The 21,382-nt window shown below is 39.2% G+C and overlaps 1 protein-coding gene across 1 annotated transcript in view; it reads right to left on the bottom strand.

Moving 5' to 3' along the window:
- dcc (DCC netrin 1 receptor) overlaps window positions 1-21,382 on the bottom strand; it is a 353,610-nt gene that overhangs the window by 308,740 nt on the left and 23,488 nt on the right. The gene's annotated exons all lie outside the window — the stretch shown is intronic.

A 21,382-nucleotide genomic window follows, 5' to 3' on the forward strand; every position in this document is an offset into this window, starting at 1 on the left:
TTTTTACTGTGCAGCTGAAATAATTTCCACTGGAAAATATTCTTTGCTTTTCCTGCATTTTATCAGTTTTGTCTGGAATTTGACTTTGAGGAAATGGAGGAAGTCGAAAAAGCTATTGGCAAACTGATGGAAACACTAAACCATTCTCATCGCAGGGCCTCAGATACTGCTAGGTTATCAAAACCGCTGGCTCCACAGAGAGAAACGAGGTGTTTTTCGTTGTGGTCACGGCAATATTGGCCAACAAGTGTGACACTGTTTCACCCATGGATGCAGCTTCCAGCTCTGGAAAGAAGAATGCTATAACATTTTATATATTTTTTTCTTTAATGGACGGGAGGAGGCAAGTTCCCTGGTTGCGTAAAGAAATCCAGTGTATAAAAGTCTGAGGGAAAACAATGCTTATTTTCCTTAATCACCACCTACAGTAAAAACTTTCCTGTTAAACCGATGGTCTCAGTCCCTAGTTTCGCGTCTTATTTAATCCAATATGATGATTCATATTGTAAATTATGTTCCTGAATATAGTTCAAAAGTAGAACAGAGCAGAGTCCGCTTAAAAAGCCCTGGCCTCTGACTGAAAACGACACTGTCCCTCCTGTTTATAGTCATAACTTACTTGTGTGATGTGTGGCTTACACTACATGTAACAACATTAACTGTGCACACTGGAAAAAGATAGCCAGTGGGTTCAAATGTTACACCAGGTGGTCAGTGCCGAGCATTTGTTTGTGCTAAGTTGTGTATAAGAGTACACTCTTTACCAGCAATTAAAGGTAATTGTGTATCTCGATAAAACAGAGACCCATTACAGCAACACCCCATTAATGGGTTTGTGTAATATCACCAGTGTTGGGTAAATTACTTTAAATTAGTAACTTAGTTACATTACTAGTTACTTCTCTCAAAAGTAACTCAGTTACTTCAAGTTACTCGTTACTTTCAAAGTAACTAGTTACTAGGAAAAGTAACTTTGGTTTTACTCAGAATTCTCTTGTTAATGTGTTGCTTCCGTAACTGGATACCCAGCAAGAGTGCCAGTCTTCTAGCTTGCTTACTTGCCACAAGTGCACTGTGCCACCTAGCAATAGAAAGGAAAAGATAATGTGCATATTTCCACGAGAGAAATCCCACGCCTGGACCGTCGTTGACCACCGCCATGATTCTAGCCTACGTTACAGCGTCATGTGCGCTTTTTACATCCAACGCAAAAACTGCAGTCGACGTCCTTTTAATTGTACTCAGAACTCTGAAATCCTGCCTTCCGAATAGGAAGATGTAGGTAACACCAGACTGCAGATGAGCTGCATACAGAGCTGGACTGGGACAAAAAATTGGCCTGGGCATTTTGACTACCATTATAGAAAAAAATCATAAACCCTTTGAATGAAAACAAACGCTGTTGTGACAGTGATGTTCACTGTTTTGATGGTATATATGCATCAATCTATCAATCGTTTGTTGTAAGATTCAGATAATTATTTTTTAAAAGCTAGACATTTTAAATGAGAATAAGAAAGAAAAGTATTTCTTTGTGCCCCCCTCTTCCTGTTAATGCCTTACCTGGCCCCCCTGGCAAAACTTTGCTAGACCCGCCCCTGCACAGTTACCAGCTGTCAGCTACATAAAAAAAGGATCCTGGTGTTATTTGTCTCTCAGAAACAGTTCATAACTTCCCTTCAACTCATTCTTGTCACCTAAAAGGTAAACCTGTTTCTCCATCACAGCTCTGATGATCCAGTAAGGACATCTCCTGGTTTCATCTTCATGTTTCCCTCTCACCACATATACAAACCATATCATGACCAGCAGGTTTACAGCTGTGGCTCCAGCAAACATCAGCTGATACTAGAAATTAATATTAAATAAATTCTAACAACAGCTGATCAAGCTTAAACGTGCTGCTGTTGTTTACCGCGACATCCGCTGGTTTATTCTTTCTGTGGGCGATAAACAAACAAGAGAGAAAAGCCGATCAGCAGATCATTGATCAGTTTCATGATTGAAGTAGAATCAGGAGAGAGAGGGGAGAGAAGAAGAGGCAGCTGTGCAGCAAAGACAGAATAACTCCAGCTTTGTGTCTTTTCCGGGACAAACTGCGTTCCTTTTCACCTCAATACGAAACGTGTAATATCTTCTTTTACGGGACGGTTGGCAACTCTAATAATTAACCTTATGAACAAAATAAAGTTCAACATCAGTAACATCATAGCACCCACCCAGCTGTATAGAAACTCCGTCATGCTAGCTAGCACACAGTACAAAAAAGTCAGCATAACGAAAATAAACTCCACCTAAACTTGGTTCATATCTGACCCAGATAGACTGCAGGTCATAACTTCTTACCTAAAGTTCAGTTCGCCTGACACTCGGACAGGCGGCTGCCTCGGGTCTCTGCTCCTCCTGCCTCCCCTTTCCTTCATCCACCTGCTGGCCTCCACCACTTGCTAATGTTACTGAATCTGTGGAAGCTCCGCGATAGCCACCACACGAAGTAACGAATAACGACCCTATCTAAATCCCAGTAACGACTAACGCGTTCCTGATTTTGGCATAATAACTAGTTACCGTGCTCGTTACCACAATAATAACGTAGTTACTGTAACGCGTTACTTAATAACGCGTTAGTCCCAACACTGAATATCACCAACCAATGGGCTAATGTTGTGTCCCTTTTGGATGGAGCTCAAGAGGTCTGTATTCATGACCCTGAGGCTCAGTAGCACTGAGTAAGGTGACATGTTAGTGCCAATATTAAAATCAGCTTGTTTGGTGTGTTTAGTGTCTTAAAATGACCACTGATGGAAATGTCCATAGTTTTGCAGTCAATTTAAAACATGATAGCGCGATATGAGAGGTTCACGAAATTTTCATAAAACACTCTAAATCTAAACCACATCTGCTCTTACTACATCCCAGATTTTGAGCTTTACTACTTTTACCACATGTGCAAATTAGCATAAATGAGTAAAATGAGTATATTTCTATTTGATGTTCTGCTTTCCTGGAGTTTATTTATGTAGCAACTATGTTTTGATGATTTGTAAGAAGTTTTTGTATTTATTACGAACGACTGTGGAGGTGATCTGAACTGCATCAGTCATTGTTATCTTCCCGTCTTCTCCATCCAAAAACGAGCCCAGAAGAGTTTTAAGCTGCTGCTCATTGGGCTCGTTAACAATGTCTCTTTCGTTAAGGATCTCTCCGCTCATTAGGCATCTCCTTCCTAACGAGCCGTCTCCTGACCTTGGAGTTGTGGGGTTTTTGCCAGGGGGGCCTAATGAGCACACTCTGAATGTCCTGTCGGCATATGGAGGAGCTGCCCAGGCATCTTGGCTGAAGATGGGGCCTCCGCAGGAAGAGCTGGACTTCCTCCAGAAGACATCCCGCCAAAATGAAGAACATGAATAGCTTGTTGGCATTGTTCATCTTATCCTGCTGCTATTATCATTTCTAAAACCTCTTAGTTTATATCATCATTTAAATGAGTTGATTTTGTTACACAGTCTATTTTTTGTGTGTTCTATTGTGTTCTCTCTTTTTTTGGCTTTCTGCTTTTTTTTATTTGTAGAATTTCCAATGAACGTTGAGACTGAACCTCAGGCTTTCTTTTATACAGAAGCACATTAATATCACACTGTGATAATCCTCCTCTGTGAGTTCTATCAAAACAGGCAACAATAAAGTGCTTCATTGTACAAACCGAGATTCTCCTCCAGGAGTTTTTTTCCCTCCTTTTTCCTTCACAGTTTCCTTGAGTATTGAAGGGCCGAGGTGGAGATGGTCCATGCGTGCACCGTATGGTGAGCGGGGACACATGCAAACACTCAGGGCTGTGTGTGTTGGCAGTAGCTGTGGTGTTGTGGGTAATTTGGTCAGATATGGAAGAAATCATGCCAACAAGGCTCCAAGCATGCAGAGAGCAGACAGGAACTAATGACCTTCACACACACGTTACACACCAACCATATGTTTCTGTGTGTGTGTGTGCCTAATGTCTGCATGCCTGTCTGGTTTTGGGTTTGGGTCATCTTTTAATTCATTTGTTTCCTTATGGTATTATGATCACATTTTAATAGCTAGTATAAATAATGGTACACTTGTGAAAGTGGGCTGGTTTGACTGCTTGACTGATTGTGATTGCTTATGTATATAACCAAGTTTCTGGAGCTGTGTTTAAGTTGTTCACTTGTTTTGCCAAATATTCACCCACTATATAGTGTTTGCTAAGTAGTGCACTTACTTGGGTACAAGTGTAGAAATCTGTTGATACATTTCAGACACTGCACTGTATCACTGCTACATAATTACATTCCTTTATTGCTGCTCCTAAAACAATGGGCCACTGAAACCTCAGCACTGGTATCTTTGGTTAACTATAGCAGAGAGTTGAAATATTTTCACAGAAGAAAAAAAACAAAACAAAACAATATTGCATATATGTGCACATTTAACTTGTTTTATAACATACTGAACTGTATTTAGCTACCTAAGCTTGATAGTAACTACAGCTACAACTAGCCTGCTTTTGATGAATGTATTTGGTATAAAACAAACTACGCCTCAAGGTATAATATTCATGAGAGCCATTTTACAACATACCAAAAACATATTTACAGTTTGGACTGAGAAACTGAAATCTCAATGGGGTTCTGGTATTTGAATATTATTTAAAGAATTCTGCTGCAAGGCTGAAACATCTGAGAATTATTATGCATCCCAGGTACTCAACATGTAAGAAAATCACATTGTCTCCATATATACCACCTCTACTTTCCCCCTTTCCCCCCTGATAACAAACAGGCGACAATGCATGATGGTACTAGTTGAGTAATGTAATGTACATCCTCTGGACACTAGCCTTTGTTGTTTCAAACCACCATTATAGCGCACTATATAAGCAGATAACAACTACAGTTCAGCTTTACAGACATTATATAGTGAACAGTGGACAAGCCATAAACAGGCTGGATCTCTATTACTGGCTATTGGTGCTTTGTTTTTGGCTTGTTAGCACACCCGTCCACACAGCCACACACACTACACACATTACAAATGAACTAACTGCAATTTATTTTTCTCCAAAAAGTTAAGTGATATCTCTTCATTCCTCTACAGTCAGACTGTGACAAATTGGAGGCTTGTCTGGGATTTGCATCATTACAGAAATATGTACTGTGTGCTGTGGCTTCTTCAAGTATGATCTTGCTATTTTTTGTTCTACAAGTTAAAAGGAAAATCACAGAAAAATGCGACTAATAAATTCACCATGACATAAAAGATGTAAATATGTTGGAACATTTGTTTAGCAATATAACGTTAAAATGCTAAAGATCCCATATGTGGAAACTGGATCCCAAATACAGTCAGCTGACTAACCCCTTGGAGCCACTGATAAATTTTTTTTTGGGGGGGGGGATTCTGATGTAGCAATGCTATCCAAAGGATGGCTCTATCTATGAATGTTGATCAATTACAAAAAAAAGTCATAATAAATAATAAAAAGCAAACCAAAACCATTCCTCCACCAAGAGACTTGTCCCTAATTTATTTATTCTACTTAATATGCAGAATGTGTTCACAAAATTGAACTAATGTCTGTATTTAACCATCTATTGCTTCACATGGATTTCTACCATATCGATAGTTTAAAAAAATTACCTTTACAAGTATTTGAAAAAAGCTCCTGATGTTAGATGAAAGCATTTGAAGCTGCCTGTGGCTCTGACCAGCATGCTAGCAGCCACTGCTATCAAATCTGAGCAATCCTGCAGTTTTTTTGCCTTATCCATCTTACATCTTTCCATTTAAATCACAGCCTGACATTAGGATTACAGTTGAGTGTTATATTTATTGTAATAACTTTAATTGCCCTAGCCTGAGTGGGCTTTGAAAATAAATGAAACTAAGAAACACAGTACTACAATCTACCAATATAAAAGCTGAATTGAATCTAATAGAAGTCAAGCATCCATTGAAAAAAATTGCCTTAAAAATATTTTTAAAAAGCTGCTTTCGATTCTTATGTTTACATTCAACAGCAAAGATGAAAGCAAGTGCTTATGGTGCTAACCAGCATGTTAACACAGCCAAATTGTCTGGCTTACATCAAATAGAGACATTGTTCCAATAGTACTTAAAAGAAAAGTGTGCCTGACATTTAGATTACAGTTGAGTGTTTTTAATATAATAACACCAAAAGGCCATTTTAAATATATCAATCAATGACAGATATTTAAAGATATTCCCCGAGCTTCATCCCGTTTGAACTGCCCGACTTCAGTGAACTTTGAAACAGAAACTGCTGCCTGACAGCTGCGTGTGTGTGTGTTTGTGTGTGTGTGTTCATCTTTGTGTATTTATGGGTTGTTCGCTGCTCTCTCTCTCCTTCATACTGATCAATACATCTTGTCAGGCAGTGGTTGATAGATTATTGATTGTAATCAGCCTGTCCTCTGTGTGTGCAGACAGCTTCTAATTCCTCTGTCAATCTGCTGGATCGCTCATCTCTCAAACACAGACACACAGTATTTACTTATTGCTGTAGTCCAATTTAAAGAATATATGTATGTCAGTGTTTCTTCACTGTAATGCAAAGCTGGCAGTTAAATCTCCAGAAAAGTGTCAAGTTTTTCAGTTGCATGTAAAGTCTTTTTCTATCCCTGACAGGCATTATCATCTGGAATAGTAATGTTTATTTTACCAGTCCAAATTAACAAATTTGTATTTTTGCTGCAGCATTCACCTCGTGTCTCTTTTTTTACAACACTAGTTTACTGGCACATTTTTATTTAGATTTTTAATCATCATATGCTGAATCTGGAGTATGCTGAATCTGCCAAGACCATTTCTGAAATTTCTTCTTCATACCTTGGATTGACGTAATATTAACCACAATCAAACCTGCCCAATAACATTATGTAGCCTCCCCAGAAATTGTTACAGCATCTTGAATAATCTTCAAAAGCTAAAAAAAAAAAAAAAGACCATACTCAAAATTTAACTGTCTTAAAATGTCCCTGAAAAATCTTAATAACTTCTTAAAAGAGCCTACAAAATTCTTGGAAACAGCCCTCAGAACATTGTCATTAAGGTTTCCACTGAAAACCCTTCCATATCAGTTCTGTCTGCTGCGATTAGAAGGCCAAAAATTCTAATCACATAAACACAAACATGATGAGCTGCTACTGAGATGATCAGCCACATGGAGCAGACAAGATTGTTGAACTCAGCTGTAAAAGACACACCGCCATTAGCTTCACAGAGAGCTAAGCCTCCAACATGGCTGCCAGAAAAAGGGGGGTGGATGTGTGGAGGTGGTGGGTTCCCGGTAGGGGGTTCCTTCACCTCTGCGCCCTTTAATAGACAGGCTGGTTTAATTCTCAGTCTCTCTGGAATCCATTAAAGTCAATCTGGGATATCCATTACCATCTCATCAAGAGTCTGCATTTACATAAACACGCATAATTAAGCAGTGCAGCAGAGAGGAATCACAAGCTCTGATTACAGACGTGCTGTTTGTTTATTTATTTATTTGCAATTTTACCCAATCAGAACGCACTTTAAAGTCAGAGGTTTCAGCCAACGACTGAGGCAGCACACACATCTCATTTTATCACCCTCTCTCTCTCTACCTCTCTCTCTGGATATTCAATCTTCATTCGATGGTGCCACTGATGTGTGGAGAGCTAGAATGAGCTACAGGACCAGCGTGCGTGTGTGTGTGTTGATGCGTATGTGTGTGTGTGTTCTGAATATCAATGCTTCTCCTGGTTGACTGGCCTTTTCCATTTAACCGCTCTAACACTTGGCTCTCCTATTTCCCCACATACAGACGGGCTCCAGGCCAAAATACAGTTTAATCTGCAACAATATCCGGACCCAAAATTTCAGTGCAATCCCGACCCGGACCACGTGCAAGGAAAGCTGCTCTGTAACATTTCATTTCAGCTGCCGGTAGCTGCAGAAAGCAAGCTTATTGTCAGAGGTAGTTTCTAAGCCATCATCACCAATACTCTAACTCTAATCCCTAGCCGTCTGCTTTACAAATATGTGACTGCTTTTGGAAATGGTTCTCATAAGTCTTGGCAATCAGGTGGAGAAAATGAGTAATTCTAACTAACACACATCAAAAAGTATTTACATTTTTTAAAAACCCCATTTTCTTTCTCCAAAAGACCAGAGGGGTTTAAAAAGCAACTCAATGTGACAGGAAAATTGTGTTCACATCCCAGAGCACCACCTGTGTTTCAACACAGAAGCCTTTTGAAGATGGTGCCTTGATAACACCAATTTTGGATGCCAAAAAAACAAAAAAGAAAAAGTCCCATTTGGAGACCTACAAAGTCCTGCAAAGCCTTGAGGAACTCTATGGAGCAGCACAAAAATGTACTGACTGACTTCATTAAGCCGTCTTAGACCTGACATTATCTGAAATATTAGGGTTTGCAAGTCTTGAAGACATGCATGTATTAACTTGTCAATCACAAGGTGACCACTCTCTAAATAACACCCTGGGTTATCTTGCTCTTCCAGGAACATCGAGTCCTCTGCCTTCACTGTCCAATCCAGTATTAATAAGTGACCAAAAGAACGAGGCTCTTCTATACAGATAAGGTAATTCAGGAGGAGTTCAGTGATTTGTGAGGGGCTCAGAGTAGAGCTGCTACTCCTCCACATCAAAAAGGATCCAGTTCAAGTGGCATTTTACTAGAATGTGTCCTGGATGCCTTGTAGGTTAGGTGCTCTGGGTCCTCCTCCAGCTCCTCCAGGAGGCCCCAGGGTAGACCCATGACATGCTGTAGAGAGTATGTCTCTCAGCTGACTTGGGAACTCCTCAGAGTCCCTTCAGTAGAGCTTGAGAAGGTGGTTAGGGAGGAGGAGGTCTGGGTGTCTCTTAGATTAGAATGCCTATGACCCACATAAATGGTAGAAAATCGATGAATGGCTGTGACCTTAATATACATAAAATGAACATCCAGCTATATTAAAGATGAGTTGAAAGATTTCCGTGGAGTGAAATGTATGCTAAGGTAGTTATTGAAGTGGGAAAATTTGTCCATTTCCTGTAGACGTCTATACAAAGCTGACATTTCTGCAACTAGACAATGCCACTGGCCAAGACTGCAGCAGGCGATATGAGGGCTGTGCCCCTCAGCTTGATACTAAGCTTTCCTGTCTCTTCATGGACAAAAGTTGATTAACACAGCTTTAAACACATTAAGAAACTATGGAATTAAACAAGAATACCCTTGAATCTAACAGCTTAGAAGTCCTATGCTAGAAAATAACAGTCTCTTCTTTTTTTCTTTGTCTTGTTCTGCTGAATAATTTACATTCAAGGACATTCCTCCTTGTCACATCGAGCCTGATTGATACCTTAAAATGCATTGTCTGTGTGTTATGTACCTGCGAGCTTGTGTGTGGGGAGGTGTGTGCATATGTTGCACCGGGAGACGTCCTGACTTTCATGTCGTACATTAGCATCAGCTTCGGCAGCAGAATCACCACTAACATCTGCACAAATATTAACGTCTCCTCTGTGACTTTAGCTGCTTCAGAGGTGTCCTTCACAGGAGCCAAGTCCTTATGATGTTTACGGCTGGATGCACCTCCGGAAAGCAACTCTGAATGTAGAGGAATAATTAATCGGATTCTTAGACACACACATTTTTGGTATCATGAGTTCTTTAAGACTAAAAAACTATTTGTCCTCATTTTATTTGCCATGATGATGGTTTTTAATGAAGATGTGTGCTTAAAATCGGAGCACTTTTGTAGTTTTTCTCGGGCTAATTGTCACTTCGCATAAACAGATTACCTGTGTTTGGGTGAAAACTATAAATAAAAGATTTAGCTGAACCATCATTATGATTGTTCTCTTCTAGTCATGCATATTAAAGCAAGTGGAAAATATATTTGTGATGCCATTACAACAGTGTTGGGGAGTAACGGAATACGTGTACCGCCGCTACGTATTTAAAATATGAGTAACTGTATTCTGTTACAGTCACCATTTAAAAAGTTGGCATTCAGAATACAGTTACTTTGTTGAGATGAATGGATTACACGGCTGTATTTTCCTGTTACATATGTTAGGCTTTGCCCTCTCTATTTTTGGTCATTCCAATTTCCGGTTATATACGCGTGGAATAGTTTTCTACACGAGATCGCTGCAAAAAGTGCAGCCTTACGTAATGTCCACCCTACTGTTACTCCTTTTATATAAAGATTTAAAAATCTAGTTGGTATTCGTATGGCGAGTAACCTTCTGTAATAGTAATAAATCAGACAGCAATAGTACATAGTTGTAAAAAGCATGATAATATATTAAGTAATCCAAAGTATTCAGAATACGTTATACTCTCATTGAGTAACGTAACGGAATACGTTACAAAATACATTTTGGGGCATGTTTCTGTAATCTGTAGTGGAATACATTTTAAAAGTAACCTTCCTAATACTGCATTAGAAATTTAGCATGTGTCTTTAAAAGAAAACACTAATAAATAAGTTGGATACCCAGCTATCAGAGCAATGAACTGTTAACCTTACTTTCTGATCAGTGTACACTTTCTGTCACTGTCCCTTCCCTTGCAATTTACTGTGGCTTCATCACGCTCACCTGTGCTGCATTAATGTTACCTGTGTAGCCAGCCACACATATGTATTAAATTAGATTTACAAGAAACACATAAAACACAAGAATCTGTTTATTTTGTCTGAAGAAATACCAACATTAAGTCTGAATATTAAATTCAGCCAAGGTGGTTTTTCGTGATTAAAAAAAGAAGTTCTAATCCTGAAGATGATTAATAGTAAATTTATTCTCTACGCGAGCAGACTAATGCAATAATTTATCTCACGGTCTCCAGGAATGGGCTTTAAAATTGTCTTTGTACTGACTCAACATCTTCAAGTTTTCTGTGTTTAAAAAAAGTTAAACACTAAGTGACTAAGAGCTGAATTGGTTTTTAACTTTTACTTAACTTTTTAAAATAAAACAAATGTATTTCAGTAGGTGATTCAACCATAGTTATATGTTTATGTAAAAACACTGTCATTACTGAATGAAATGTTCATTACAGGAAGGCAGTGGACCACTGCACGAGACAACCCCCGCAACTCAGGAGTCCAGCTGAGGATAATCCATCTAAATACAGCCACAGGGGGAAGGGATGATGAGGCGCAGGTGAACACAATAATGAGGGTGGGAAGAGGAACAAAGGTAGGAAGTAAATACAAAAGCTACTCAAGGAAACTAGACTTCAAAATAAAGCAGGAAGTAAACTGAAAGAAGGACCAAGCTAATAGAGATGGAGTGTGGGGAACAAAGAAGAAGAAGACACTGAAATAAATCAGCAGAACAACAACTAAGGATCACAAAAGGAAACTTTTAATTCAGTTATATTCAGCTCAAGTCAATGTTATTCATATAGCACCAAATCACAACAGCAATCACCTTGTGGCTCTTTATATTGTAAGACAAAGACCCTACACTAATAAAGAGAAAAACCTAACAATCAGATGACCCCAGCTGAATAAGCAGGTGGAAAAACTCACTTTTAACAGGAAGAAACCTCCAGCTGAGGTGCCACAGATAGAAGAAAGACACGCTCTACATATAGTGAAACGAGTGTTCATAACAAAAAGGGGATAAAATGTTTTGGACAAACTGGTAAACAGTGTTTAAAGGCATAAAATCAACATTTAAATAAGTAACTGTGTGTAAAAAGATGATTAGTAATCATTACAGGTTACCTGTAAGTCTAAGTGCACTTGGTCTGAAAAGAAAACTACAACTCAACACAAAAAAACTAGTATCACATTTTTCAGTTTTGGTATGGAAAGCTACGGTAAGTATCAGAATAATTAGGAACCAACCACAGGCCTTGAAATTAACAATAAAGGTTTAATTACATTGTTTCTAACTAATCTCAATAGAGCGAAATATCACAACATAGCAGAATATTTGCAGTAATTTTCGACCTATCGTTAATGTGATGATAACTGTGACACGTGTGCTCCATTAGTTTATAAATGTTTACATAGAAGAGTCTCAGCAGGATTCGACTATCAAAGAAAAGCACTGAGCAGTTCGCTCTTTTCATCGCTCTTCCTTTTGTTTTCCACACCTTTGTCTTAAAGGACACCTGACAGAGAAAAAGCCTCTCTCTCTATTTATGACAATCGCCCCCCTTTTTCCTCTGATTGATTGCGAAGTTGTAATATCAGAATTATTTGTGTGGTTTGTAAACAAAGCAGCGCTGCAGGTTATTCACTGCTGGTTTGTCCTTGCTGAAGCTTTTAGTGTTATATTGAGTGGAAACTGTAAAAACATTGTTTCTACTACTCCTTGGGGGAGAAATAAAACTCCTCAGCCGGCAGAGGAGAAACTTTATGCTTTCTGTTCTGCTGCTTTTCACGTTCATGCCTCTTTTTTCCCCCCTTGAACTACACTGATTCTCTGTCTGCCTGCTGCTCTGTTCAAGGTAATTCCAGATAAATGAGTGAAGGCCTGCAAACCTTCAGGTCTGCAGGACTTCCCAGGAGAATTCAACTCTGTTTGAATTCTAATCAGAGCTGTTGGACGCATGGTTTCTGAGGTTAAATGAAGTCTGCACACAGTAGGATGTGATTGTAAAATTGTGAAGCCCCGCTCGGTTTAATGACGAAAAGGATGAAACTACTTCTCAGTAATGTGGAGAACATAAAAATGAAGGCAATCTTAGAGGAGATTTATTCATGCAAAGATTAATAAACACACTTTTCTTTCTGGTTAAAGATGTATCTCGAAGTCAACCAGGAGCGAACACGAGGCCAGGTTGGACAAATATCTGTGCTAAAGGCTCAGTTAAACGCCCTCCCCTCCGGCTGCTGCTGCTTTTCTGAGACTCCGCGGCTTCATTAACTGTCGCCCGACATGAAGCTCCTGGCTGGCTTTCAAACACAGGCCATAAAGCACACATCAGGGGACACACATCACATGACTGTGTCTCTGCTCTGACTCATCTAAAGAAAAACACATAAACTGAGCATCAAGGATGTGTCTAACTGTGCTGGTTTGTACAGCACACTATGATCACATTATTACCTAAGATTTTGACCAAAACAGGCAGACTAAAAGGTAAAATGTCACCCTGGGTGAGAAAGCAAACTAACTTGCGCCATAAGCTTATTTGAGCGAATCAGGCATAGAGTTAGTCAAATAATCCTCAAAGTCAAGCTCTGCCAGCAACCCCACCAGATCCACCCAGCCCGGACGGCATATGCTTGGTTTATAGTCTTCTTTTCTTGGACGTTCATCTGACTCCATCCTATCCTATTCCCAGCACCCTCCTCTGTCACACCACCCCCCTGCATGTCTTCCTTCGCTACATCCATGAATCTTTTCTGTGGTCTTTCTGCTTTTGTTAACTTTTAATCAACTGATTCCTGTTTCTAGACACACATTTTATATGTATTTTTGTGGGCTCCTCAAGATTAACTTCCCGTCTTTTAAATCTATGGTTTTCTTGGTTGATTTAACATGCTAAGTGATATCACCAAATATACATTACTGCAGCTGGAAGCAAAATCTGTCTTTTGACTGTAGCAGTCCTGACTGAGGTGCAGGTGAGACAAACACAAGAAACTGTGGCAAATTCCCAAAACCTTGCCCCCATGATGCAGGCCTGAGCAGAGAAAATGCATTGTTGCTCACATTACACAGTCTTCTTGTTCCATACAAGTGGAAGAGATAATCTAACACACTAGTTTATTGTTTCTTTTTCCTGCCAGGTAAAACACTCCATACATAACCTACAGCATAACAGGGTGTGCTGCTTTGGTTGCTACCTGTTTTATCTGCAGTTTTCTCATGCCTCATCCTACAGTACCACGATGCATCTGTCTGAAAAGCTCAAGCTTTCTCCCAAATGCTCTCTGAGTCAGATGAATAGATTGAAGCTTTGCTTATTTCTCCAGCTCTCAAAAGCAGACAGGAGTAATCCTTCCCTTTATGCAGCTGGAATGGATCTAGCAGAAGCAAAAGCCTCCTTTAGCAAAAGCAACAAATATAATCCGAGTAACAGGTGAAATACAAAGAGTAGGAAGGCTGCAGTGTGAGCCAAGCTAATGACACACTGTTTATGAATATTTCAATCACGGTCACTTGATTCAACAGAAAGTTACATTTAGGCTCACATCATTGCTTTATTCACAGGGTTTCACTGAAAAAAGTTCTGTTTTTTTCAAAGGCCTTTTTCATATACAATGTAAGCCATTTCAGAGAGTAATTGCTCTCTGTAATACTCCCTCCTTCCTCTGAAAAGATCCCTTCCTGGCCCACAGCATAGTTCATTAAGCTCCTTTGTTGGAAAGAAAGTGAAATTGATGAAGAGAACAAAAGAAAGGCTGAAACACCTGAGACACACACAGCATTCAGTCAGCACTCATCCATACAGAGCAGACACAGGTACGTGTGCTGTTTCTGCACCTGCATCCAGATTTTGATCCAAACGCCGAATCACATGAAAATAGAAATAATATGAAATCAGTGTACTCTTTTTTTCTTTTTTTCTTTTTTGTAAAGGGCACACTTCAATCAATCAACACTGAACCAGTGTGTTAGGACAGAGATCGCAGAGATTGTTTCCACAGTGGAAAAATATATTGAACTGTTGAGCTTCTTACTCTAGTTCTTCTTCCCCAAGATAAGAAACACACAAGTCATATGTAGAAAGTGTGCTACAGTAAAGATACATGTGAGTATCTGGGGATTTTTTATTTTAATTTTACTTATACCCTTGCTCTCATGTCTTGCTCCTTGTGCTCCGTCTCCCTGTAGGATCAAGTCTTAAACCAACAGAATGAATGAAACAAGCAAGCTGCTGTAGCCTCAGGCTTTTGTCACACACACACACACACACACACACACACACACACACACACACACACACACACACACACACACACACAGTTACTTGTTTTCTTACTCAGTTTCCACCACTTCTCTGTCCTCTGGAGGAGAAGAACTACTTACTAAAGCAGCATTCCCTTGATTTTTTAAACACTTTTTTGTATTATGAATCAGAAGAAAACACTGAGTCCAATTTACTTCAAAGATTAACAACACTCCACATAATAGTGGATCAAAGCTGCATGTAGGACACACTTGTGACTTGTTCTAAACATGTTCTGTGAACAATCTGCAGTCAAAGTAATCAGAAAGAAAAGATGAACAGATGAACACCAATGGCTGTCAAAATTTATGGTCAATGATAATCAATGCATTAGTAGTTGATTAACATTTGCAAGAAGTTACAACTCACACTGTGACTAAAATGCAGTCTTTGTAGTGTAATGTTGCAGTACAATAGATATTGTCTCCCTGTGCAGATGGTGTCCCTGAACCTCCAGAGGGTTCAGTGGGTCGGGACATTCGGCGTGCCCAGCAGTCTGCTGCCCTGCAGGGCTTTGTGAGTCCAGAGAGCACCCTACTGTTCCTGGAGCTTCTCCAATACTAATACACACACCAAGCCAAAATACACCCACTGAGCAGTCTTTGCCTTAGTTACATGGACACCCCACTATCCTTCAGACAGTCTGATGTTCAAAGCAATTATTTGCAGGCATAGGATTTCATGATTTTAAAAACTGTGTAATTTTGATTTCTTGGTATGGAAAGTATGGCATAGTGAAGCCATATTTCATGAAACCAAATGAAAGCCTAAGGCCAACATGGCGTAGCATAGCGGTGATTCATCACCAGTTCAACCTTACTCCAAGAACCAGGCTTACCCCAAGGGCCACTCCCACAGTAACCAAGGTAGAAAGATTAGCTGTCATGATGAAGTAAAATTCAATTTAAAAAAACTCAGTGGAGTGGAAAAAGCTTGAGTGGAGAAGTATTTCCTTTAAGCAAAAATGCTAAAAGAATTAGCAAAACAGAAATGTACAAGTCAAAGGGTAAAAATGTGTTAAAATTGTTTGTTAAATGCATGAATGTCACATGAAATTGTTATGCAATAACACGGTTAAAGAAATGATAACTGAATTTTCTAAGTGCTAGAAAAATAAATCAGGAATAGTTTACATTTCTTTGCTGAATGAATCAAAAACAGATTAGCAAGTAGTGGATGAATATTTTAAATGGCTAACAAAAAAAAATCTTACTTGGTAACGTTAAAGTGTTAATAAAAGAGTTACATGCAGTCTAAACAGTAGAATTGTCAGCTAATAAGGTGTCAATTGGATCTCCTATTAGCTAATTAGCTGGTCATTTTAAATGTAGCATTTTTTTTTAATACTTGGGAGAAAATCCTTTTATTTTCCTCCTCTGACATGCTCTGCGAGGCATTGTCCAAATACTAACCGACCTAAAAGTCAATTTACGTTACGTTACATGTAAATCACCGCAAAAGAAACGCGTATTCCCTGAAATTCCGAGAAGTTCTGAGAATATGTTTTGCGGTAGAAGAACACCAAAGCAATTGCTTAAAGGAGCTTCTTCAACATCTTTAAGAGTTCTAAACAAATGTCTGTCCTCCTCCAGAAAATCTTATGTACACAAACGCACATTGCAACTTCTTATCTGGTGGGCATCTTTTATTTTGACAGCGAATGCACACCTGCGGACCACTTATGTGCAGCCCTGGCTATAGTATAGATGATGCTTAAAGGTCCTCCAAAGACCCGAAGACTCCAGACTCATGACAGGGCAAACCCTGTCATGAGTCTGGAGTTTCTTATGTCAGTCTTACCCATCCTCACATACACATTAACTTTGTGTTAGTTAGTTTTTTGTTTGTTTGTTTACTGTGTCTCCACTGAAGCAGCTTCAGAAGCCAATCTGCTTTTTATTATTTATTGAACAGAATAAAATAGTAGTAGTAAATGAGAAAAACTATAGTGTAATGTGATGACCCTCTGGAGTGAAAGAAACTCCAAAGAAACCTGCTGCCCAGACCCAGCATCCCCGCACTACACCCCCCCCCCCCCCCCCCCCCCACACACACACACACACAGACTCATAATAATGCTGCTCATGCACATGGTAGGAAATTAATCTCATACACACACAATGAAGTCAGCAGCTTATAACACACACTCTCTCTCACACAAACATGCACACACTCACACTGTACTTCAGTCGCTTTCTTATTCAAATTCACTAATTAAATTATAATTTACATGAGATTAAAGTCTTACGGAGGTTCAACATGGTTTAAGGACATTTTTAGAGAACTGCCACCCCGCCCCTATTGTCATAAGACACTCTCTCACATCCACACAAACACACATGTACACACACACATGCATACACATGAGCGTAGAAAGGAACTAATCCCTGCTCCATCCACACACACAGACACACACAGAGGCATACGAAGTCAACAATTAATCCTACACACACACACACACACACACACACACACACACACACACACACACACACACACAGCAGTGATGTGGGAGTTTCAGCGTTTCTGAAAGACTGAACAGATGTCAGATGTCCAGCTGCCACCTTGTGCTGTGTATGTGTGCATGTGTGTGTATCTGTGTGTATGCTCACGTGAGAGAGACTTTTTGCACTTCTGTCTCGAAGGTCAAGTATATTTTTGTCCTCTCTAAAAGGCTGTTTAAGGGTTAACACCTGTGTTTTTGGTGGAAATCAGGGCTCGTCTGACATCACTGAGGTTGCTCACAGGATTAGTAATGCAGCTGTAAGTGTGAGCCAATCTCCTCTTAAAAACGTTTGTGTTTTTAATTCTGTGTTTATATTTCTGATGGGATCGTCTTTCTTCACTTCCAACGGAAGTATTTGTGAGGCAAAGCGGAGAATGTGGTCAACATGCTGTTTTATTCTGTTGCGTTAGGATATAATGAGCCAGAACTGAACTTATTAAAAGTTCAATTAAACAGTTTCCAGGGGAACAGAGAGCTGCTGCAGGCGGATGCTCCTCACTGTGGTCTGTCGTTACTTCATGAGAAAGAAAGGGAGGGCTTAATTTAGACTACACCCTAATGAGCTTCATCATCTGAACAAAAATAACTTTTTAATGTGTTTTGAAACTACAAAAATTGGTTTGGAAAGGAATAAAAGATAAAAACTGGAGTCTGGTTTGCTGTGATTTGATGCCTTTTCAGTGTTTTGATGATATAAACTGCGTCTCACAGGAGGACATAATAATAGTAATGAAAAAAACTTCATGTTGTGAGGAAAGGCAAGAGGGAGAACCATGCTGATTAAATAATTCACTATGAGCAATCACTTGGCAAATGCGGGGAGGAAGAACTTCCATTTAACAGGAAGAGAGCTACAGAAGAAGCCAGATGAAGCCTTATTTGTACAAGAATGTGAAAGCTAATTAAAAGCTAATTCTAGCTTCCTGATTTAACAAGCTACCATGTAGAACTGATAAGAACAGATTGCTAATTAACTCTCCTTAAGATATAAATTTAATACTAGAAATTCTGTCCCAAGCCACAGTTTTCTTTGGAGGTCTGATAGAACAGTTAACTGGACAGCAAACCATATCAAGACATTCCCATTTAAAATGCTCCAAAATCCACCAGCAGCACAAATATGTAAGGTCCTGTTCAGAGGTAGCACACCTGTTACTCCCTGTGCTTGGTCCTCACCCCTTCAGATTTTATCTGTGTGCAATTTTCAAATTAAATCTATAATTTTTATTCCAATTTACAGCACTGCAACAGGGTGCAAGTAAAGCTAGCTTTAGCTTTTAACTTGACCTGATTTACTCAAATTCATCTAACAGAATAAGGTGAAAGTCAAATCAAAGTGATGAAAAAAGTTTTTATTTTAGCAGTAGCATTTGTTAAATGTTGCATAACAATAATAATAATTTACATTCATTATTTGTACTTTCTTACGCAGCCTGATATGGTCTTTTAAGCTATTCTGCAACTGGTCAGCTGCAGCTATGAGTGGATTTATATACTTATGTAATGTGATTATTAATTTTGTTTGAAAACTGAGCTGCAGTTCACTTTAAAAGTAACTGAGCTGTCTCCATGTCACCATGGTTAGGATGAGTCATTGTATACACGCACATTTTGTTGTATTAACATCTCAGCTTAGTGGGTTCAGATAGTGTGAAACTACATTCCCAACTAAGACTAACAAGCAGGCTTAGTTCTCATTTCTCACTAATCCCTCATTCACAACTGCTAATTTTAAAGTTGATTTCTGTTAGAGCCTTGTGTTATGTAAATGTACAGTTTTATTTATTTATAGCTCTAAAATTCTCCAACGAAGCTGCATTTATGTCCAGAAGTATGTAATATGTGCAGTTAAGGCTTTGAAGGAAAACGACAGGAAGATAGGAAGGGTGAGAAAAAGTACAAGAAAGAAGAAGAAGAAGAAGAAAAGGACAAGAAAAAGGAGAGGAGCAACCAACAACAAAAGAAGTACATAATTGTTATCCTGTTAGACATTTGTGCGCATGAATTCTTAAGTTAGTGCCAAATGCATATGTGAAGTCACAACAACCCTTCACCTTTGTATACCAAATCTGAGGTGACCGTTTGTTCCAAATGTAAGGAGCCTCCTTGGAGAAACGAGGCTTTCTAGCGATTTCATGCCATGAGACCTGGATGTACGGATGGCTGGACGGAAAAACAAAACCCAGCCGTCCGCGGCTGAAGGCATAAAAACAATTATTCTGTCTTTCATGTCTGATATGTGTATTTGTGTAGCTCGACATGCGCTCAGATGAAAGGGTGAAATCAAAGGATCACAGCTGAAAGAGGCAAAAAAAGCCACTGATGCTTTTAAATTGCATGAAATTACACACATCTGAGACCATAAAACCGCTTTGTGCTCTCTGCTGGTGACTGCTGGATTAAGATGTTAAGAAAAATCTATATGTGAGGATAAATACATATGTAATTCAGGATTTTAGGCCAATAATTGCGCAAATTTAGAGCCTGATTATTCTTACAGCGTAAACTGCCTTGTATAAAATCAGCAGTTAAGAGTTTCCCCCAAGGTACTGCAGCTGAATATTCAACCAAGACTAAAGAGTGAATAAGACTTTTTTATTATTTAATCATTTGGTCTGATTTTTTAACTGAACAGTTGCAAGAAAACACATTTATATTTGTTCCTTAAAATATATATATATATTTTTTTTACTTGTGAGAACGGGAAAATTGACTACATTAAGTAGTGCTGAAGCAAAATTGAAGCCAGGATGCAACAAGACGTCTTATTTTGGAAATATCTGAATGCACTTGATGTCGGCTGTGAGCCTGGCAGACATAACAGGCCATAGAAACCTAATGTATCCTTGAGATACCCTGAGATGACCATTGTTGTGAACTGGTACTATATTTATAAAACTTAAATACTGAGCTCTTTTTGAGCTCTACTGGAAGAGAAAACTCCAGACACATACACGGGGAAGGATCAGCGAGCTTTCCAACACAGTCTCATTTTTCTAGAAAGTTTTTTTTATAAATATTTAGCAGCAAAGAGCAGCTTATGACTCAGAGTGAGGTCAAATCTCCACTCCTGTAAAATTTAAATTCAAGCAGTTACATTTCACAGCATTTCCAGTCTCCTCACACATCTGCCTTCAGATCTGTTTAAATAAACTTGCTGTCTCCTCCAAGAGGAAGAGTCAGCCAAGCTGCAGCCAGTCTTTGTTTTAAGACGGGCCCATCTGCTCTACTGTGGGTGTGTGTGTGTGTGTGGGTCAAAAAGCCAACAATGGCTTCCTCCCCTTCTTCCTATATCCCACTACATCTGCCACAACCCCTGACTGTGTGTGACTAACAGCACTGTATGAAGTCACTAAGTGTGTGTGAGTGTTGGACAGATGGGGCGACAAGTGTTGATTGTCATGGAGATGAGGGCAAACCCTTTTAGCCCGCACACACACACACACACACACACACACACACACACACACACACACACACACACACACACACACACACATATTCTGTCAGTCTGTATTCTCCTCTGGTTTCATTGTATCTTTGTCAGTACACTAAAATGCACGGCAAGGTTTTTAAAGTTTCAAAAAAGTAAAAACTAAACTAAAAACTAAAAGCAGTTGTTAAAAAGCTTCAAAAGTCAAATGTCTTTAGTTTTTGTTTTTTTCAATTGGGTTAAAATTGGCACAAGTCCGACAAGGTGTTGGTGCATGGGTGTAGATTTGCCATGTTCTTCAGTGACAACATGAAAAACACAAAGGACTTAACCCTTTAAGACCTACCATAGAACCAAGTCCGCCAGAGCTTATATTAGATTTTTACATGCTGTGGAGCGATTTTTGGGAGCATTTCAAGTTGCTATACATCAATACAACAATTACAGCCTAAATTTTAATAATATGTCTGCATTAAGTGCATAGTAATTACATAAATTGCA

The sequence above is a fragment of the Aulonocara stuartgranti genome (assembly GCF_965226115.1).
Source record: "Aulonocara stuartgranti genome assembly, chromosome: 7".
In the NCBI taxonomy this organism is placed as follows: Eukaryota; Metazoa; Chordata; class Actinopteri; order Cichliformes; family Cichlidae; genus Aulonocara; species Aulonocara stuartgranti.